The sequence below is a fragment of the Canis lupus genome, chromosome 19 (genome assembly GCF_048164855.1).
Source record: "Canis lupus baileyi chromosome 19, mCanLup2.hap1, whole genome shotgun sequence".
NCBI lineage: Eukaryota > Metazoa > Chordata > Mammalia > Carnivora > Canidae > Canis > Canis lupus.
Window position 1 is genome coordinate 7,420,963 of NC_132856.1, and position 13,459 is coordinate 7,434,421.

Consider the following 13,459-nt stretch of genomic DNA (forward strand, 5'->3'; position numbering starts at 1 on the left):
AGATTTTATTTATTTTTTCATGAGAGACACAGAGAGAGAGAGAGAGAGAGGCAGAGGGAGAAGCAGGCTCCATGCAGGGAGCCTGACGTGGGACTCGAACCCAGGTCTCTAGGATCATGCCCTGGGCCAAAGATGGCCCTAAACCACTGAGCCATCCAGGCTGCCCAGAATTCACCTTTTAAGATATACAATTCAATAGTTTTAGTATACTTACACAGTGGTATGACTGTCTTTGCTAATTCCATTATGTATCATCACTCCAAAAGAAGCCCCATGTTCATTAGTAATCACTCCCCATTCCTCTCTTCTGCTTCCAGCTTCGCCTGCACAGGCAACCACCAATCCCCTTTTTCTCTACATAGATTTGGCTGTTCTAGACATTTCATGCAAAGGGAATCATATAAGGGCACCTGGGTGGCTTACTCGGTTAAGTGTCTGACTCTTGATTTTGGCTCAGGTCATGGTCTTAGGGTTGTGAGATGGAGCCCTGCACTGGGCTCCATGCTCAGCGTGGAGTCTGCTTGAAATTCTCTCCTTCTCTCTCTGCCCTTCCCTTGACTTGCGTGTGTGCGCATGTGCATATGTGCTCTCTCTCAAATAAATATTTGTTCAAAAGGGGAATCAGACAATCTGTGGCCTTTCGTGTCTGACTTCTCTCACTTTGCATAATGTTTTCAAGGTTCATCCATGTTGTGGCATGTGTCACTACTTCATTCTTTTTGATTGCCAAATGATATTCTATTATATGCCAATACCACATTTTGTTTATCCACTTATCTGTTGATGGATATTTGAGTTGTTTCCACATCGTGGCTCTTGTAATCAATGATGCTATGAATATTTACATACAAGTCTCTGTGGGGACATCCATTTTCAATTCTCTTGTGTCTGCACTTAGGAGAGGAATTACTGGATCCACCTGGGTCTTATAGATCTAGGGAAAGAATTCTGTTGCAGAAATTTCCAGCATGAAGACAGTCCATCCATACATCTGGGCCTCATCATCCACTCTGCAGAAGATGATTCACAGCTGGAAGGCATCCAGAGTCTTTTCATGATCAGTGGCAGAGTTAAAATCTAGATTTCTCTTGGAGATAGTGTGAAGAGCAACCTCCTGGGGTTATAAAGGACGACAGACCTGAAATCCCACAGTTCACTACTTCCTAGTTATGTGAACTTGGGCAAGTTACTTAATTTCTCTGAGCCTCATTGTTCTTATCTGTATAATGGGCACAAATAACTCCTACTTTACAGATAACACAGCTTCTAGCATTTTGCTGCTGACCAGCAAGAGAAGCATGGATCCAGTAAGCACTAGTTCCACCCCTTTTTGCCTTCCTTCAGTTAATTCTTCATGTGTCTGAAAATGTGCTACTCAGAGCAAAAAATAATTTCAGGTAGGAGCACTGGCTCTCAATTCTGGCTGTGCATTAAAATCACATGAGGATTTAAAAAAAAATACCAGTGCCCAGCTCCTGGCCCCAGGTGTACTGAATCAATTCACCTGGGTTAGTGAGTGGGCTTCTATTTTTCTTTTATTTTTTACTGAAGCTCCCAGGTGATTCTAAGTTGTAGCCAGGGCTGAGAACTACTTGCTAAGTAATGAGTTAACTGTGATTGAGAGGCTGAAGGAAGGTTCTAGGGACCAACGATCTGGTTTGCCCAGGACCATCCAAGTTTTAGCACTACAATTTCTGCCTCCTAAGAAACCTCTCAATTCTGGGCACATTGGGATATTTGGCCACCCATCAGGAAGGTGATATACAAATGTTGACATGTAGTAGATATTTAGGATTTCAAGTTTCAGGTTTGAAGCTAAAAGTCTTTTTTTTTTTAAAGTCTTTTGAGGGATCCCTGGGTGGCGCAGCGGTTTGGCGCCTGCCTTTGGCCCAGGGCGCGATCCTGGAGACCTGGGATCGAATCCCACATCAGGCTCCCGGTGCATGGAGCCTGCTTCTCCCTCTGCCTGTGTCTCTGCCTCTCTCTCTCTCTCTCCTTCTGTGACTATCATAAATAAATAAAAATTAAAAAAAAAATAAAGTCTTTTGAATTTAGAGAATAAAGACAATAAAACTGCTTACTGCACCCCAGCTCATCTGTGGCATCACAGCATAGTTTGAAATGCACAGGGAAGATACCAGCTCTGCAGCTCCACCACAAGCAATGGGAAGGAGACAAAGGTCAGGAGGGAAGGGACTCATTAGGACAGCACTTCCCACACTTTAGTGTGTATAAGAATCATCAGAGGGTCCTATAAAATGTAGCTTCTGATCCAGCAGGCCTGAGGTAGGCTTGGGATTATGCTTTCCTAACATGCTCCCACGTGACTCCAATGCTGCTAGACCAGAGACCACACTTGGAAGCTCTGGTCCAGGGATAACTTTTGAAGCATAAGCATTGGGTGAAAGGTGTAACTTCTCTCTTAAAGTCCACCTGACTTGGGATCCCTGGGTGGCGCAGCGGTTTGGTGCCTGCCTTTGGCCCAGGGTGTGATCCTGAAGACCTGGGATCGAGTCCCACATCGGGCTCCCCGCAGGGAGCCTGCTTCTCCCTCTGCCTGTGTCTCTGCCTCTCTCTGTCTCTCATGAATAAATAAATAAAATCTTAAAAAAAAAAAAAGAAAGAAAGCAGGTTCTTGAGAAGATCCCATGTGCCTGACATATATTAAGGGCTGACTAAATATTCTCTTTCCATCCCCATCTCGGACCAATTTTAACCTGTTACCTTGAAGGGCTCTGATCAATTTCTTTTCTTTCTTTCCTTTTTTTTTTAGAGATGAAGTGGGGGAGGGGCAAAGGGTGAGGGAGAGAGAATCTCAAGCCGACTCCACTCCAGTATGGAGCCCGACTTGGGGCTCGATCTCACAACCCTGAGATCATAACCTGAGTTGAGATCAAGAGTTGGGACATTTAACTGACTAAGCCACCCAGATGCCCTTCTGATCAGTTTCTTTCTTTTTTGTTTTTTCATTTTCATTTTCAATTTTGTATTACCTTCTGATCAGTTTCTTAACAGCACAGTCCTTCCTGTAGTGGTGGGCATTGTATTGCCCAATGAGGAGCAGGCATTGCATTGCCCACTAAAAAACTATTGCTGAATTGTTCAGAGATGCTGAGTAGAAGCATGTGACTGCAAACCAGTGCCAGGATTGTGTGGCCAGCCACACCTTTAACTTAACCATTTGTGTGCCATGCAGAGAAAAACCTTTTAGATAAGATGTGGTAGTCAACAGTTTTTATTTCAAGACAAAAAAGAGATTGAGAAAGACCATGGGAGGACTTTTTTTTTCTTACTTAGCAGTCTCACCATGCTGAGGTTGAAAGAACTGAGGGAAAGTACTAGACTCATAGCCCTAGAAGCAATATGTTTGGAATTAGAAATTCCTGAGTTTGGGGAAGTCCGAGTAGCTCAGTGGTTTTAGCACCGCCTTTGGTCCGGGGTGTGATCCTGGGGACCCAGGATCGAGTCCCACGTCAGGCTCCCTGGTTGAAGCCTCCTTCTCCCTCTGCCTATGTCTCTGCCTCTCCCTCTCCCTCTGTGTCAATAAAATATTAAAAGAAAAAAAATTCCTGAGTTTAAATCCTGACTCCATCAGTCAGTATGCTGTATGACCTTGGGCAAATCACCACCTCGCTTTGAGCCTCAGTTACCTCACCTGTAAAATGAAGAGGATGATCCCTATCTGGTTCCTAGTGCCACTTCCCTCCAAAACAGGCATCTGTGACTCCTGACTTTCACCAGTCAGCTGCTGGATGTCAGGGTTCTTCTGGGGGAGCAGGCCACTGTGGCAGGAGGCCAGAGGGAGTCAGGCTGCAGGCTGGCAGCCTGGGGCCAAAGGGCTCTGCATCTTTTGTTGTTCAATTTGAGCCAACATTAAACCTTAAGGGACTTTTTTTTTTTTTTAGATTTTATTTATTTATTCGTGAGAGACACACAGAGGCAGGGACACAGGCAGTGGGAGAAGCAGGCTCCCCACAGGGACTCGATCCCAGGACCCAGGAATCACAACCTGAGCCGAAGGCAGACGCTCAACACTAAGCCACCAGATGTCCCACCTTAAGGGACTTCTACCATCCTAGAACAACAGCTCCTGCATTGGATCTAAAAATATTGCCACCAAAAAAAATAATAATAAAAAAATAAAAACATTGCCACCCCTTCCAGCCACAATTTTACAGTCTCCAGTTTGCTACAAGCCTTACTTATCCTTTCGAGTACGGACAGCTGTGGCTGCTCTACTGCCTGCCCACGCCTGCCTTTCCTCTACAGTCTGAGGTATCAGATGGTGGCAGATTCTCATGCAGTCCTGACTGTGAGTTAGGCATTGCCAAGAACACTTTTTACATGATAATCCTCATGCCCATGGGCTGAGGTAGATGCTATTATTAGCCTCCATTCCATGAGTGAGGAACAGAGGAGCAGAGATGCTAAATAAACCACCCAAGATCACACAGCTAGGAAGTGACAGTGCTAGGACTTAAATTCAGACAGCCTGCCTTCCAAGTAAGTGTGTGTGTTAACCACTACCCCACACTGCCTCTGCCAGAGCAGTTGAGTGCTTGCTTCAATTTATTTTTCTCAACTAGCATTTGTTTTTGTTGCTAATAAAACAGATATGTGTTCATAAAAATATACAGGAAGCTTTTAAAGAAGCAAGTGAGAAGAAAGGATAAAACTTTCACTCCCCATCCCTCCCCAGAACTGGCATTTGGAGGGCATCTCTGCAGATGTACATAAATATATGTTAAACAAAATTGGATGATATCCCTACAAAGCAAAAACTTATAATGATGAGATAATGATCCAGAACTCACACTTGGGACCCATTCAGCCACTGTTCAGCTGTCCCAGGTCATCCTCTGCCTGTGTGACCCTGGGCAGTTCATCTAAATTTCATTTTTCCTTCTGTAAAATGGGGCTGACCATAGTCCAATCTCATAGAACAATCCTTCAAATTCAATGATAATACACGAGAAATACTTAGCATGGTTCCTAAAATTCAGTGAGTGCTCAATTAAAATTTAGCTTCAATTATGATTATTCATGGCTGATGTAAGCTCCTTAGGTCAGGGAGCCTCCAGCCCAAGGAAGATCTAGATTCTGGTTACAGAGGGAAGCAAAAAGGGAAGGCTGGCTGCTGGCCTGGGGGCTAAGGTGAGGCATCAGCATGAAAGCCTGTGGTCAGGACCTGAAGGTCCAGGAGCAGTTTAGAAAGTGAGGTGCATGGGGGGAGGGGGGCGGTCAAGATAGGGATTATGTACTGCAAGTAGGAAGAAGGGCTGGAGATGCTTCTGGAGTAAAGGCCATAGCTGGACCCGCTCTCCCGGGTCTGGAATAATCACTCAGCACTGAAACTCGCCTGCAGCCTCTCCCTACAAGTAAATAGGTGTTGCTATTCCAGGCCAAGCCTGTGATAAAAATACTTGCTTTGCTTTGGAGGGATTTTTTTTTTTTTTTTTTTTTTTTTAAGCCATGAAAATAACAGGGCAGTAGGCTGTCTATTTTAGGTTGAGGCCTTTGGCTCGCTTTCAAAGTCATGGCCCAAATGAGATCTATTTAGAAACAGGTCACTGCACACTCTGCACGCGTTGATCGTCCGGTAGAACAAGCCTGGATGGATGCACCTAAGAGACTCTGGGGCCTGTACCCGAGGGGCAGAGTTGGAGCGAATTGCATTGCGAGCCATTGTTTCTGCCCCAGCGTAACAGCGAGGCCAGGCGTCTCCCCTGGGGGCCCCAGAGCGGTCCCCACGCCCGCCCCCGACTGGTCAGGAGGCGGAGCCGCCAGTCAGCCTCTCCTCCGCGGCAGACTCCTGGGTCAGGGTGCGGCTGGGATGTGGGAATGCTCTCCACCTTCTCTATAAATCTGCGGGGCATGCAGCAGCGCCCGAGCCAGGCAGGCTCTCCACTTGGGCCCGGCCATCTGGAAAGGGACTGAAAATTTTCCATCCTTTGTGGACCAAAGGGTGCCTTTGGGGACTGAGAAAGACACTCTGGAGGGGATGGCCTGAGGTGGGAGTGGAAAGACCTTGGGCAGATTTAAGTTTGAATCTTGGTCCTGGCCCTCACAAGCTGTGTGACTTTGGGGGAGGGGGGGTAGAGTCACCTCTCTGATCCCTTGTTTTCTTAATAGTGAAACAGAGGTGATAAAGCAAACCTTACAAGACTGTTGGGAGGATTAAAAAAGATTAACGTATTTTAAGGCATGTAGTATGTATGGAGTGGCCATCAAGTCCGACAGCACAGAGGAATTTTCAGAATAACTGGTTTATTGGCACTACATAACAAAATTATCTGTATTTCCAGATTTTAGGGTTCCTTTTTGGCAATAATAATAATTGCTGGCACTGATACTGTACTTGTCATGTGCCAGGTACTGTACTAAATGCTTTCATATATCAACTAATAATGCTTTTTTATTTTTATTTATTTTTAAATTTTTATTTATTTATTCATGAGAGACACACAGAGAGAGGCAGAGACACAGGCAGAGGGAGAAGCAGGCTCCACGCAGGAAGCCCGATGTGGGACTCAATCCTAGGACTCCAGGATCACGCCCTGAGCCGAAGACAGAGGCTTAACTGCTGAGCCACTCAGGTGTCCCTAATTAATGTTTTTTTAATTAAAATTAAATTTAAACTCAAGTTAGCATCAACTCATTAATTCTTTTTTTTTTTTTAAGATTTATTTATTTGGAGGGAGAAGCAGAGGGAGAGGGAGAGAGAGTCTTAAGCAGACTCATTGAGGAGCCTCAGGCAGGGCTTGATCTCAAGACTCTGAGATCATGACCTGAGCCCAAATCAAGAGTCGGGTGCTGTACCACCCAGGTGCCCAACTCACTAATTCTTAATAGCCCTAGGAAATAGGCACTCATCTCCATTTTACAGGTGAGGAAACTGAGGCTCAACAGTCAAATGACTTACCCAAGGCCACACAACTAGCAAATGGCATAACCAAGAATCAAACCTGGGCAGTCAGCCATTGCACTACAGCTAACCATTATGCTGTACTTGCTTTTTCTATATCGATTAATGTCTTGACACTTAGATGATGCTAATAGGTAAAAATAATAACAGCAAGTTATGGGTTGCAGAGAGTTCGAGCAAAGAATCTTAAGAGGGGGGATCCCTGGGTGGCGCAGCGGTTTAGCGCCTGCCTTTGGCCCAGGGCGCGATCCTGGAGACACGGGATCGAGTCCCACATCGGGCTCCCGGTGCATGGAGCCTGCTTCTCCCTCTGCCTGTGTCTCTGCCTCTCTCTCTCTCTGTGTGTGACTATCATAAAAAAAAAAAAAAATCTTAAGAGGTCACCCAGTGGGGATGCCTGGGTAGCTCGGTCAGATGTGTGCCTGGCTCTTGGTTTTGGCTTTGGTAGTGGTCTCAGAGTCCTAGGATCGAACCCCATGGTCGGCTCCCTGGGGGTTCTGATTGAGGATTCTCTTCCTCTCTCTCTGCCTCTCTTCCTGCCACACTGGTGTGCCTACTCTCTCTCTTTCTCGAAGATGAATGGATAAATCTTAAAAAAAAAAAAAAAAAAAAAGAGGGGTGCCTGGGTGGCTCAGTCTGTTGAGCCTCTACCTTTGGCTCAGGTGGTGACCCCGGAGTCCTGGGATGGAACCTTGCTCAGTAAGGAGTCTGCTTCTCCCTCTCTCTCTGCCCCTTCCCCCTACTTGTGCTCCCTCTTGCTCTCTCTCCCAAATAAATAAATAAAATATTTTTAAAAAGGGACGCCTGGGTGGCTCAGTGGTTGAGCATCTGCCTTTGGCCCTACGTGTGATCCTAGAGTTCTGGGATCGAGTCCTGCATCAGGCTTCCTGCGAGGAGCCTGCTTCTCCCTCTGCCTGTGTCTCTGCCTCTCTCTGAGGCTCTCATGAATAAATAAATAAAATCTTAAAAAAAAAATCTTAAAAAAAGAGGTCACCCAGTGATTGTGGTTTTAGCCTTCTGCTTTTCCAGTCAAAAATACACTGAAAATATTTGGGAGGTAATTAATAAATGATTTTTGGCTTTGCCCAATCTGATAGGTGAGAAATGATCTTTCAGTGTAGTTTCTCTTAGGGATGCCTGGGTGGCTCAGTGGTTGAGCATCTGCCTTTTGCTCAGGGCCTTATCCCGGATTCCTGGAATCAAGTCCCATATCAGGCTCCTTGCATGGAGCCTGCTTCTCCTTCTGCCTTTGTCTCTGCCTCTTTTTCTGTGTCTCTCATGAATAAATTTAAAAAAATCTTTTTTAAAAATGTAGTTTCTCTCATTATGATGGTCGCTATCTTTCTATGTTTGATTTATTTGCATGTTCCTTTTTGTGAATTGTCTGTTCGTATCTTCTATTTTTCTTTTGGGTACTTGGCCTTTTCTTATTGATTTTTGAAGCTCTTTTTATGGTAGAGAAACCAATTCGTTGTGAATTGAATTGCAAGTATTTTTTTCCCCAGTGTGCCGCTTGACCTTTGATCTTGCTTAAGTTATTTATTACCATGCAGAAAGTTGACTTTATTGTGGTTGGATTTATTAATCTTCTCCTTTACAGCTTCTGGCATCTGTATCATCCTTAGAAATATGTCTCCCCTATGCTGAAAAAAAATTGTGTGGTTTTTTTTTTTTTTTTAACTTACACATGTTTTCCTCTGGAATGTCTATGGTTTCATTTTTATATTTAAATCTTTCAGTCATTTTGAGTTTCATTTTGGTCTTTTTGTATTTTCCTAAGTTTGAGGAAAACAGCACTTTGGGTACCATTCTTCTCTATGCCTGGCACTTCCCTGTTCCGTGTGAGATCATTTCTATCCAATTCTCCTTGGTTCCAATTTTGATAGGAAAATTTGGCCTTAACTTGTTGTCTGTATTAGTTTCTAGGGTTGCCATAACAAAGTCCCACAAACTGGGTGGCTTAAACAATTAGACATTTATTCTCTCCCGGTTCTAGAGGCCAGAAGTATGTAATCAAGGTGTTGGCTGGCTTGTGCACCCTCTGGGACTCTCCGTGCAATCCATCCCTGCTTTTCTCTTAGCTCCTGGTGGTATTCAGCAGGACTGGGTGTTCCGTGGCTTGCTGCCTCCTCACTCCAGTGTCTGCCTCTGTCATCAGGTGGCCTTCTCCCTGTGTGTCTGTCTTCTTCTCTCCTAATGAGGACACCAGTCCTATTTGTCTAGTGCGCACCCTAGTGAAGTATGACTTCATTTCCCCTTGGTCACATCTGCAAAGACTCTATTTCCAAATAAGCCCACATTACCAGGTGCTGGGAATTAGGACCTCAACCTAGCCTTTGGGAGGACACAATTCAACCTATATACCATTTGATTCCTCGATATAATCTAGCCTCCAGAAAGACAGCTTAAAAGTTATAGAATATTTTGTAAAGAAAAACATCAAAATAGAGATGAAAGACACCCATCGCTTAAAACCCTCCCAAACTGGCACAACAGTAATAACTATAACTACATAATCACTACAAATAAATGAAATAGCTCCAAAATAAAAAGGAAAGAAAAATAAAGACTAGGAACAAACATTTGCCATCAATAATTAAGAAGTGAATAATTTACAGACGTTGATAAGAAAAAAAATGCCAATACCTCCACAGTCAAGGGTCATGAACATATAAGTCATATACATATATGTGGGAAAATATTCACCTGCATGATTAATGGAAGAGATGAAACTTAAAGCAGTGGTAAAGTACTTTTCTTTCTCTAATACCCAACAGAAAAAAATTATATTTTTGTGCTGGCAAAGTGATGGTGAACCTGGCAATCTCACATGCTGCCAGTGGCAGCACCCTTTTAGAAAACAAGCTGGCAATATAGATCAAGGGCCATAAAAATGTTTATTCCAGTTGATCCAGTAATTCTACTTCTGGGACTCTATTCTAGAGAAATAATCTGAAGTGTGGAAGCTATTTGAAAAGGCAGAGCAAAGGGATGTTTATTGGATCACTGCTTGATGCCAAGCTCTTTACATATCTTATCTCAATTCTTTCAATAACTTTGTGAGGTCAGTATTATTTGCTCCATTTATAGATAAGGAAACTAAGTTTCTGTGAGGTTAGGCCCCTGTCCAAGGTCACACAGCTTTTTTTTTTTTTTTTTTTTTTTTTTTTAAGATTTATTTTAGAGAGAGACAGAGAATGAGAGCTTGCACTGGAGGGAGGAGCAGAAGGAGAGGGAGAGAGAATCTCAAGCAGACATCCCCGTTGAGCATGGAGCCTAAAGTGTGGCTTGATGTCATGACCCTGAGATCACGACCTGAGCTGAAATCAAGAGAGTAAGACACTTAACTGAGCCATCCAGGAGCCCCAGGGTCACACAGCTTTTAAGTGACACAGCCAGGCTTTGATTTGAATTCTTTTATTTTATTTTTTTAAGATTTTATTTTTAAGTGATCTCTGCACTCAACGTGGGGCTTGAGTTCACAATTCAAAAATCAAAGTCACATGTTCCATTGACTGAGCCAGCTGTGCTCCCCTGATTTGTTTTCTCTCTCTCTCTCTCTCTCTCTCTCTCTTTTTAAGATTTATTTATTCATGAGAGACAGAGAGAAGCAGAGGGGCAGGGCATGGGCAGAGGGAGAAGCAGGCGCCTCGTAGGGAGCCTGATGTGGGACTTGACATCAGGACTCCAGGATTACGCCCTGGGCCAAAGGCAGACGCTCAGCCACTGAGCAACCAGGCGTCCCCTGATTTGAGTTCTAAAGCCCCTCCAGGCTGATTGGGAGGAAGAGCACCTTGCTCCTCCTTCAGGTCAGCTCACTCACTCACCTGCCAAATAGAAGAGTCATGGAGGTTCAGAGGTTCGTGCTGAGGGTCTCTAAGATTTCTCTGGGCTCTGAGGTTTTATGAATGTATTTATTGCTGTAAGAAAACCTCAGGAAGGATAAATACAGAAATGAGTAAGAATTATGCAGAAAATACTAGACACACTTTGTTTCCCCTTTCAGCTTTGGGACTTTCAGTCAAGATTGATCTTCATCTTGGATTTTCATCTTGGATATATTGATTTTTTTTTCATAATGAAGATTAATTACTATCTTTGGGTGCCTGTTTTTTGAACAAATCTATTCTAGTGATTAGAAGTACAGATGCTATATATGTGAGTTCATTATAGTACTAATACAAATTTTCTTCCTTTTTTTTTTTTTTTTTAAGATTTTTTATTCCTGAGAGACAAAGAGAGAGAGAGGCAGAGACACAGGCAGAGGGAGAAGCTGGCTCCAATGCTGGGAACCCGACGTGGGACTTGATCCCAGGTCTCCAGGATCACACCCCAGGCTAAAGGCGACGCTAAACCGCTGAGCCACCTGGGCTGCCCCCTGAAATTATTTCTTAAAAAAAACCTTAATCTCTCTCTCTCAGATAAATAAATAAATAAGTAAGTAATTTTTTTTTTTTAAAAAGCTGGCTTTTTAAAGGCTGGCTTAGACTGAGTGGCTTAGTCAGTTATGTGTCTGACTCTTTTTTTTTTAAAATATTTTGAGATTTATCCATGTTGTACCATGGTATCAGTAGTTTGGTTTTTTTTTTTTTACTTTATTTATTTACTTATTTTTTTAACTTATGATAGTCACAGATAGTCACAGAGAGAGAGAGAGAGAGAGAGAGAGGCAGAGACAAAGGCAGATGGAGAAGCAGGCTCCATGCACCGGGAGCCCGACATGGGATTCGATCCCGGGTCTCCAGGATCGCGCCCTGGGCCAAAGGCAGGCACCAAACCGCTGCGCCACCCAGGGATCCCTGTGTCTGACTCTTGATGTCAGGTCAGGTCATGATCTCAGAGTCTCAGGATCAGGCCCTGCATTGGGCTCCAAGTTGTGCTCCATGCTCAGCATGGAGTCTGCTTGGGATTCTCTCTCTCCAATAAATAAATGAATAAATAAAATAAAATAAAAAGAAAAAAAGGGGATCCCTGGGTGGCTCAGAGGTTTAGTAACTGCCTTTGGCTCAGGGTGTGATCCTGGAGTTCTGGGATGGAGTCCCACATCAGGGTCCCTGCATGGAGCCTGCTTCTCCCTCTGCCTGTGTGTGTGTGTGTGTGTGTGTGTGTGTGTGTGTGTGTCTCATGAATAAATAAATAAAATCTTAAAAAAAAAAAAAGAAAACAATGACTTTCCTGATAGAGCGAATGTGGATAGTAGGACACCAACATTACTGAAAGGAATCTGAGGAGGAAGATAAAAACCAAAGTTACTCAGAACCATAATGAGGAAATGAACTAAGAGAAAACAATGTAGAATTTTAAATGTGCAATTCATATCCAAGGCTGAGAAAAAGGCTGTACAGATGGGCCTAATTTCTTTTAAACTGGTATCAGCAGACTGACCTCTTATATCATTCCTCTAAATTCTTCCCTTCTAGAGAGGTAGGTGAAGGGGTACAAATTTAAGCTGGTTACCAGAGGATCCACCCACACCTCCTGAACAAACAAAACTCCTCAGTTCTCATCCATTCAAAGCAATGGGGACTAATGTCTACTTGTAAAGGATGCAAATATTGCTAATAATATAATACCCAAATTCTCACAATGTGCTTATCCTAGTGTGGTGAAGGTGGAGAAGCCAATACCCAAAACTCTGAATCCACAGGAGCCTCAGAGTCTGGCAGGGTGAAGCAGGCCATTTGAGGGCACAGAGCAGCAGAAGGAAGGCTGCAAGGTGCAAGGTCCTTCAGTGGTCTTTGGGGCCTGGAACACTCGTCAGTTCAAAGATGTTCTTCTCTCTGGAAATGTGTGCAGAGCACCCCCACCCCCACCCCTAGTAATTTCCATGGTTTAGGAGCTCGCTTTTCAGAAGAAAAAGAAATGATCCTAACTAAATGTCACTATTGTCAGCAGAAATCAACAGGTAATCACTGGAGCATCTATGAGGACTCTGTTACAAGGGATAGAAAAACTAATTCAATGGTTTTAAGTTCAGAAAAGGGGAATGAATGTCATGCGCACAGTTTCTCTTTTCCCTCAGGGAATAGTAAAGTAAGTGTATATTAAGCACCAACTGTATGCTCAGTGGTACATGCCAGGGGATCAGGGTGGTAAAATATTACTAAAATGAATAATACGGCCCTCATTCCAGAGGCTGGGAGAGGCCTGAACCACTTCCATCTTTTGACGATCCTGGTATATTTTTTTTCACGTGCAAGTGCTAAAGCCGATATTACAAAGTGGTCATGGTGTATTTTAAATGCTTATATTCAACAATGTGTTTCAACCATAACCCCCCATTTCCATCATGACACAAGTTAATAATGCTCTTTACAAGGTAATGTCAACATTTATTTTGGAAACTTAATTCATAGTTGTGGCTGAAGGTACTTTTCACAGAAGGCTGTATCCCACATGAGTTTCTGTATCCTTGCCAGTCCCCAGGCAGTCCATCAAGAGATAGAGTCCATGTTCCCTGTACTCAAATCTGGGCAAGATTGTGACTGCTTCAACCAGCAGGATACACTGGCAAGTGACACTAGGTGACTGAGT